Source organism: Octodon degus, unplaced genomic scaffold, assembly GCF_000260255.1.
Source record: "Octodon degus isolate 3935 unplaced genomic scaffold, OctDeg1.0 scaffold00211, whole genome shotgun sequence".
Lineage (NCBI taxonomy): Eukaryota > Metazoa > Chordata > Mammalia > Rodentia > Octodontidae > Octodon > Octodon degus.
Genome location: NW_004524787.1, coordinates 2,253,296 through 2,261,815, shown reverse-complemented (window position 1 = coordinate 2,261,815; position 8,520 = coordinate 2,253,296).

The window sequence follows — 8,520 nt, the reverse complement described above, 5'->3', positions numbered from 1 at the left end:
AGATTATATTTTAAAAATAGGATAAAGAATTCTATAATTCTCATGTTTGCACATAAGTCCAAAAATCTCACCATATGCAACCTTGAAGCAGGACAGTCCCACAATATTCCTTTTCCTGTCTCTTGCTTTCATTCACCCTTCTTCAGTTGTGTTATTTCTTTGCTAAGTTTTTGTCTTGTTAACCTATCTTTTGGATATAAGGTGTGTTATGGTCTCCTGTTAAAATTTTTATATTGAATATTAGATTTTTCATGTCCATTAAGATTTGCTTTATATAGTTTGTGCTCTCGTGTTTGGTGCATACATAGTTTTGAGTGTTACCTCTTCCTCTTGAATTTTTCCCCTAACCAGTATACAGTGGCCTTCTTTATTTCGCTTGGTCATTGTTGGTTAGAAGGTGAGACTGTCTGAGAATACGATTGCTACTCCTGCTTTTTTCTGAGGTGCTGGGGCATGTAGTATTGTGTTCCATCCTTTGACTTTCAGTCTATGAATGTCTTTATGAGTTAAATGTGTTTCTTGTATACAGCATATTGTTGGATTTTGTGTCCTAACCCACTGTGCCTGTCTACTTCTCTTAATTGGTGAATTGAATCCATTTACATTGATGGTTAGAATTGAGATGTATTGACTAACAGTTGACATCTTATTTACCTGTTGTCATTTACTCCTTTTTCTCCTCTGTTTAATTGCTTGCCGTATTTAGTTGGTTGCTTCTGATCTCATTCGTGGAGTTCTGATCATTTTGATCTGTCTCTAGAACATCTTTCATTAGCCTGTGTAGAGTTCGGAGAATTCTTTTTTTATTTCAGAAAGGAATTGCACTCTGAGTTCCTCTATATCTTTCTGCTGTTGCTTATTTACTATCGACTCTATTAATTCATGGATTTGAGCTGAGCTAGTGTCCTCCTCACTTGTTCTGAGTGGGCATTGCGGTTCCTACATAAGTTTCTGGGTTGATTCTTAACTGAAGATTTTATTAATCCAGGGATTTCTTTTATTATTTCCAATCTGAGTTCCTCTATACCTTTCTGCAGCTGCTTTTTTTTATTTCAGAAGCCATTGATTCATTGCTTTCAGCTGTGGGATTCCCAATTTGTTCTGTGTTAGTGTCCTCTGCACTTGTCACGGGTGGTGTTGGGTTCTGAGGTTGCATTTTGTTCCTTCTCATTTTGCGTAGCACTGTCTTTTGTCCTTTGTTATAGATCTTCGTTGTAGTTATAACCTTATCGCTTACTGAAGTTCAGGTGCAGATCTACAAAGTTTGGATTTATCCAGCTGTGCATGGCTTGGGTCTGGCTGCTGTGCTCAGCTCCTTCCTGCTGCTGCCCGTGGGGGTGCACTTGTTGTGCCCTCTGGCAAGTTTTTCCTTTCCTGCACTATCTGTGTTGTTCTATCCTCTACACTCTCTGCAGGGATTGCAGCTGTAAGGTTACACCCCGGGCCTGCATGCCAGGCCTGAGCTGAGCCTGGATGGGAGAAGATGGAGTAGGTGGGAGAGGCAGCTCTCCCACACACTCATGTGTCCTGGGCTAGGATAGGGTCTGAGGGTTCCTGGAACGTGGCCGAAATTCCTACTCGGTGGGCAGGGTCGGGGAGGTGCTGCAGAGTGTTGGAGGGTGTCCCAAGGGGGTGGAAGAGGGTCTCACTCAAGCTGTGACTGGGACCAGTAATAGGTCCAGCGGGCGCAGTGTAGCCGGAAGCTCTCCCACACACTCACCTGGCCTTGGCTAGGACTGGGTCTGAGGGTTCCTGGAACACAGCAGAAATTCCTACTGGGTGGGTTGGGTGAGGGAGGTGCTGCGGAGTGGTCGGGGGCATCCCAAGGGTTTGGAAGAGGGTCTCACCCATGCTGTGCCTGGGTTGGGACCACTAATAATTCCCACTGGCTCAGGGTAGCAGGAAGTTCTCCCACACACTCACTGGACCTGGGCTAAGACTGGGTCTTAGGTGTGCTTTTTGCTAGTAGTAAGTAGGGAGCATCTTGATCAACCCCCTTTTACTGATATGCTGGGATCACCTCTTATAGATTCTTGTTTGTTATGGGGAAGGTTATTTTTAGTTTGAGGTCCAGAAACACCCAGAGTGGACTGCCACTTTCTGTTGTGTGAAGGCACATTAGATAACCTGTTATGGTGTTATTACTCTAGTCTTTGAAATCTAAAAAAGTGATTATTTTTCAAAGTTCTTCTGTAGTTTCCTCTTGAATTATTTCCAGAATTTATCATTGTATTTAGTGGATAATAGTAGTGAAAAATCAAACTTGTCTGTACTGAAAATCCAATCAATAAGTTTTTATAGTATGGATATCTGAAGAGAAAACATTTACTCAGTTCTATACAGCAGCAATCTGTAATAACTAAGTCTTGGAAAAAGCCCAGATGTTCACTAGCTGCTGAGTATCTAAAGAGAATGTGGTTTTCTTTATACATTAACTTGATGACTCTGTCAAATATCACTATTTATTCTAGCTCAAAACCTCTATATGTAAATGTATTTTTCTGTATGTAACTCTGTACATAAATGAGTCACTATCTTTATATATTTACATAAGTCATATATATGTAAATATATTTTTCTAGAAATCATCCAGCTCAAAGTACTTGTTTTGATTGTGAGATAACAGAGGCCTGGAGAAGTGAGAGAATCTTTTAAATGTGCTAACTCACAATACTCAAGTGATATTTTTTTTCTTAAGTCTTAAACACACTCCCAATTCTTGACTATTAGAAATCTTGCTTCTGTATAGTAGGTTTGGATCTATTGGGCAGAAAATTAAAAATTAAAACTGGTGACACAAACTTCTATTGGAGAAGTACCTTGAAGTTTTTTTTTTCATTTTAATAATAAAAAAAGATAAGCTAACAATGAAACAGTTTCAAGACAGGTTAGTAGGACAGTAACAATAATTAATACATAGCATATTGTTGTCTTTGTAATAGTTATTCAGAGGACAAGATGCAGACATGATATCTTGTCTAAATAATATAAATACAATCCTTTTTTCTCAATTAACTAAGAGAAAATAGCTGTATCTCTACCCTATCTTGTATATACATACATATTTTTTTCACAACAAAAGAGTCCTTTATTTATATCCCTCTTTTTTGTTTTGTTTTGTCAGAGATAGGTGTTTCATTGCAGTTAGAGAAACTCTATTTGAAAAATTCTTTAAAAGACCTTTTCATACTTGATGCCTGTCCAAGGATTGTAGGTCCAATAGTTCATAATGGTAGTGAGTCTTCAGCACAACTGGCAATTATATGAAGTTGTTGACTTGAACCTTTTAGAGTTCAGCATATTAATACACCTTTAGTTTTTATACTTTGTGGTTACACTTTTCTGATGGACGGTTAAGACCTAGTTAAAGCAAGACCTACATAACTAAAAATGTAACTTTTGCTATCTGAAAAGTTCAGTCAAATCCTAGCAGGATTTACCCTGGAATGATATTACCTTGAAGTTTACAAAGTACTTTTGCAATCCTTTGGTTGGCATAGTCATAGCAGGTGACTAGCTGGTTAGAGATTATTCCTTTATTCGAGATTCTGAGACATCTAAATGTGATTCCTTGTTTGGGAAATTTTCTTAAAACCATTTCCCTTGTTGAACTATGTCTTTTCTGGAGATATTTGATATAGTTTATTTTAAAACACTGAGCTTGATATGCCTCTTAGCCACACTTAAATTTTATTTAATTTTAAAAAGTATGAACAAAAGTATAAACATATAGCAAAAACTGAAACAGAAACACGTGTAAATATTGTGTTTTCCCCTAATGTAAGAACCTGAAAGAATAAATAAAATATGAAAGGTATGATAAATATAGGAAAAGGAAAAGAAACTCAACATAAGGGACAAACAACCAAGACAAGGGAAAGGAAAAAATATAGGGAAAAAAAGAAGGGACAAAAGTCATGTAATTATATATACAGGATAGATGGCATGATTGTACTACTAATTCCATCAGTTCTTAGCCACAATTAAAATGGGGTTCTTTGGTACTCTAGAGTGAACAAATTCCAAGTTAAGAAGTATATTTTTATACAAAGTACCATAAGATCTCAATCTACCTTTATAGTTTTTTTTAAAAAGCATGCTTTAGAGACTTTTTAAAATTCTACTTTTAGGTGATTTCATAATGGGTGAAATCATCCATCTCTATAGGTCACCTCATGCAAAAAGATATCTCAAATCAGAAAAGTTTGCTCAAGTCCCATTAGGAAATAAGATAAATTCATAAATAAGATGGAAATTTGATTCAGAATATAGCTATAAACAAAGTGTGGTGGTGCATACCTCTAATCCCAGCACTTGGGTGTAGGTACTGAGATAGGAGAATTGGCTCAAATTCCAGGCATGTTCGAGCTACATAGTGAATTCAAGGCCAGCATTAGCTGGCTCTATGTATAGTGAGACCCTATCTCAAACAAACAATGGAACAAAAAACCCTCCAGCATGTCCCAAACAAAAATAGAATGAAAAAAAGCAAAAAAAGAAAAGAAAGATAGAAAAACATAGATGAAAGAATAAAAAGTCACAATACAGCTATAGCCTGGTCAACAATAGTAAGTAATGGAATAAACTATACCTCTCATCAGGTAGTAAAAAACTATGTGACCATTAAAAACAGGCATATATTTATTGAAATTTGAGCTACAAAATTAAGTCAGACTGTTATATACTATGATCTTTTATTTTTTTGGGACACAAGATCTTATTATAAAGTCTAGGCTGGCCTCAAACTCATGATAATCCTCCTGCTTCAGCCTCCCAAGTGCTGGGATTACAAAAATGCAGATTTACTTTCATTCTCCATATGTTTATGTAGATTTATCCCTACATAGAGGAATTATTGTACCTCTTACATTTTCACTACATTTGAAATTTCTACAGGGAATAGATTTCCTGGTTAATTATAAAAATGTGTCCTAATCATGTGTACTGTATTTCAACCTGATTATTTAAAGATAATATGCTAAGAGTGGAAGGAAACTAGCTGAGGAAGAATAAAATGAAGATTAATAATTGTCAGTTTAACCAATAGCATCAAGGCTGGAAATTAGTGGGGGGGCTGATTAATGCTTGGCAAATTCTAATTTGAGCTGCTGTGACACCATCATTCTGCGAACTTGGATCAATGAAAAATTAATTTCTCAGAACTCACAGAGTTGCATGTTGTCAAATGCATGTATGTGGCTGACAAAAAACCTACAGGTAACACTAACCACATATTTAAATCTTACTTCCAAACCTGCCTGTCCTGTACATCCCTGAGGAAAAAAAGGCCAGTTGTTTCACTTTGCATATCCCAAAGTCTTCACAGCACCTTGCTGGATAATATCAAAGTTAGCAGTTTAGCAATAAGGAATTTTTAAAAAATTCTTGAACAAATTGTGTTTATCTGAATGACCAGATGACTTATGAGAATGAATGCTACTAATTAAACACTAAACATATACATATGCTGATAGTCTTAATGAGAAATATATTCCAAAAGAATTGAACCTGCTAGCTGCTCTTAAGCCCAAGACACTGTTCTAGTAGACTACAGAACATGATCTACTTGAGAACTAGGATTTTTGTTTTGCATTCCCATTTTCTTTCATAAAATATGGAAATTATACTGTGTGTGAATATCACTGAGGTGGAGACTTGGAGGCATTATATATGAATTGGTGTGCACCATGACATGTTGTATTAGTTATTCTTCTCTCATTGCCGGGACAAATATCTGACACCCAAATTGAAGAATGCAAAGGTTTATTTAGCTCACAGTTACTGGAGGTTTCGGTCTGTACTCAGCTGGCTCCAAGGTACCCTGGCACATGGCAGAGAGCAAGCTTTCATACTGTTGGCAAAGAGCAAGAGGGCAAGGGAGGGGTAGCAGCAGTTCCAGCTGCTAGCTTCTCTTCTGCCCTTTACATCCCAGGGATGCAAGGATGATTTAATATACACAGATCTATAAATGTAATACACATATCAATAAAGCCAAATCCAAAAACCACATGATCATCTTAATCAATGCAGAAAAGGCTATTGACAAAGTCCAACACTCATTCATGTTCAAAGGCCCACAGAAAATAGAATAGACTCTACTTCAATGTGATAAAAGCCATCTATGACAACCCAATGGCTAACGTAATTCTAAGTGAGGAATAAATGAAAATTTTACTCACAGATCTGGTAGAAGGATGTCCTCTATGACCACTCCTATTCAATATAGCTCTAGAATCATTAGCTGCAGCCATTAAACAAGAGAGAGAAATAAAAGGAATAAGAATAGCTAAAGAGGAAGTTAAACTATCATTATTTGCAGATGAAAAGATACTTTATTTGGAAGATCCAGAAAAACAACCAAGGAGCACCTCCCACACCATGCCCTCCGAGTAGGAATTTCTGCCGCATTCCAGGAACCCCCAGACCCAGTCCTAGCCCAGGCCCGGTGAGTGTGTGTGAGAGAGCTTCCTGCTACCCTGCACCTGCAGGACCTAATACTGGTCCCAGCCCAGGCACAGCGTGGGTGAGATCCTCTTCCACCCCCTTGGGACACCTCCCACCACTCCGCAGCACATAGCCCACCTCACCCACTGAATAGGAATTTCTGCCTCATTCCGCGAACCACCAGACACAGTCCTAGCCCAGGCCTGGTGAGTGTGTGGGAGAGCTTCCGGCTACCCTGAGCCCACAGGACCTATTACTGTTCCAAGCCAAGGCACACCGTGGGTAAGACCCTTCTCCACCCCTTTGGGATGCCCCCCAAAACTCTATAGCACCTCCTCCACCCCACCCAAACAGTAGGAATTTCTGCCACGTTCTGGGAACCCCCAGACCCAGTCCTAGCACAGGCCCCATGAGTGTGTGGGAGAGCTGCCTCTCCCCCCTACTCCAACTTGTCCCCTGTAGGCTCAGCTCAGGTCTGGAATACAGGCCTAAGGTATAACCGTGCAGCTGCAATCCCTGGAGAGAGTGTAGAGGATAGAACTACCCAGCTAGTCCAGGAACAGAAAATCTTGCCAGAGGGGCACAACAGGTTCACCATCAAGGGCAGCACCACGAAGGAGCTGAGCACAGTACCCAGACCAAAGACAGGCACAGCTGGATAAATCCAAACTTTGTAGATCTGCACCTGAACTTTAGTAAGCGCTAAGGTTATAACTACAACGAAGATCTACAACAAAGGTCAGAAGACAGTGCTACGCAAAATGAGGAGAAGGAACAAAATGCAACCTCAGAACCCAACACCACCCGTAACAAGTGCAGAGGACACTAACACAGAACAAATTGGGAATCACACAGCTTAAAGCAATGAATCAACAGCTTTTGAAATAAAGAAAGAGCTGCAGAAAGGTATTGAGGAACTCAGATTGGAAATAAAAAAGAAATCCCTGAATTAATAATATCTGCAGTACAGAATCAAATGCAGAAACATATGGAGAAGACCCAATGCCCACTCAGAGCAAGTGAGGAGGACACTAGCTCAGCTCAAATGCATGAATTCATAGCGTCAGTAGTAAATAAGCAACAGCAGAAAGATACAGAGGAACTCAGAGTGCAATTCTTTTCTGAAATGAAAAAAGAATTCTCAGACTCATACCACCTGAAGTAAAGAAGCAACTACAGAAATATAGGGAGGAAACCCAATCTGAAAAAAACACTGCAGTAAAAAAATTTATTACTGCTTCTAAAGAAGACATCGACAAAAAAATAGAGTAGATTAGAAAAATGACAGATTCCTTGATGAGCAACACAGGAAAGAAATAGATCGCATGAAGCAGAGTCAAAGAGATATAGAGGAAATTAAAATCTCAATCAAAAGCTCGCATAACCTTTTAAGTGTAAGTGAAGACAGAGTTTAAGATTTGAAGATGCTGGTGCGGCTAGAGAAAAGGTAAGAAAAGTTACCTTAAAAACAATGAGGATGCAGGAAAGAATAATCCATCACCTGCAAGATGATGCAAAGATGAACAATGTCAGACTAATAGGCATCAATGAGAAAGAAGGAGTCAATACAAATGACATTTAAAAAATATGGGCAAAAGTAATAGCAGAAAACTTCCCAAATATGAGGAGACAATCTGACATTCAGGTAACCAGAATACAGAACGCCAAGTAACTTCAACCCAATAAAAAACACACTGAGACATATAATATTCAAGATAAGAGAAATTCAGCACAAGAACAATATACTGAAAACTGCTAGAGAAAAGAAGCAAATCAAATTCAAAGGAAAACCCATCAGAATTATGGCTGACTTCTATTCACACACCATGCAGGCAATAAGAGCATGGAGCAGAGTACTTCAAGTCCTCCATGAAAACAAATTCAAGCCCAGACAACTGTACCCTGCAAAACTCTCTTTCAAGTTTGATGGAAAAGTGAAATACTTTCATGACAAAGAACAGTTAAATAATTTCATGATACCAAAGCCAACCCTACAGAGGCTACTGAAAGATGTTCTAGAGAGGGACCAAAATGATCAGAACTCCACGAATGAGATCAGAAGCAACCAACTAAATA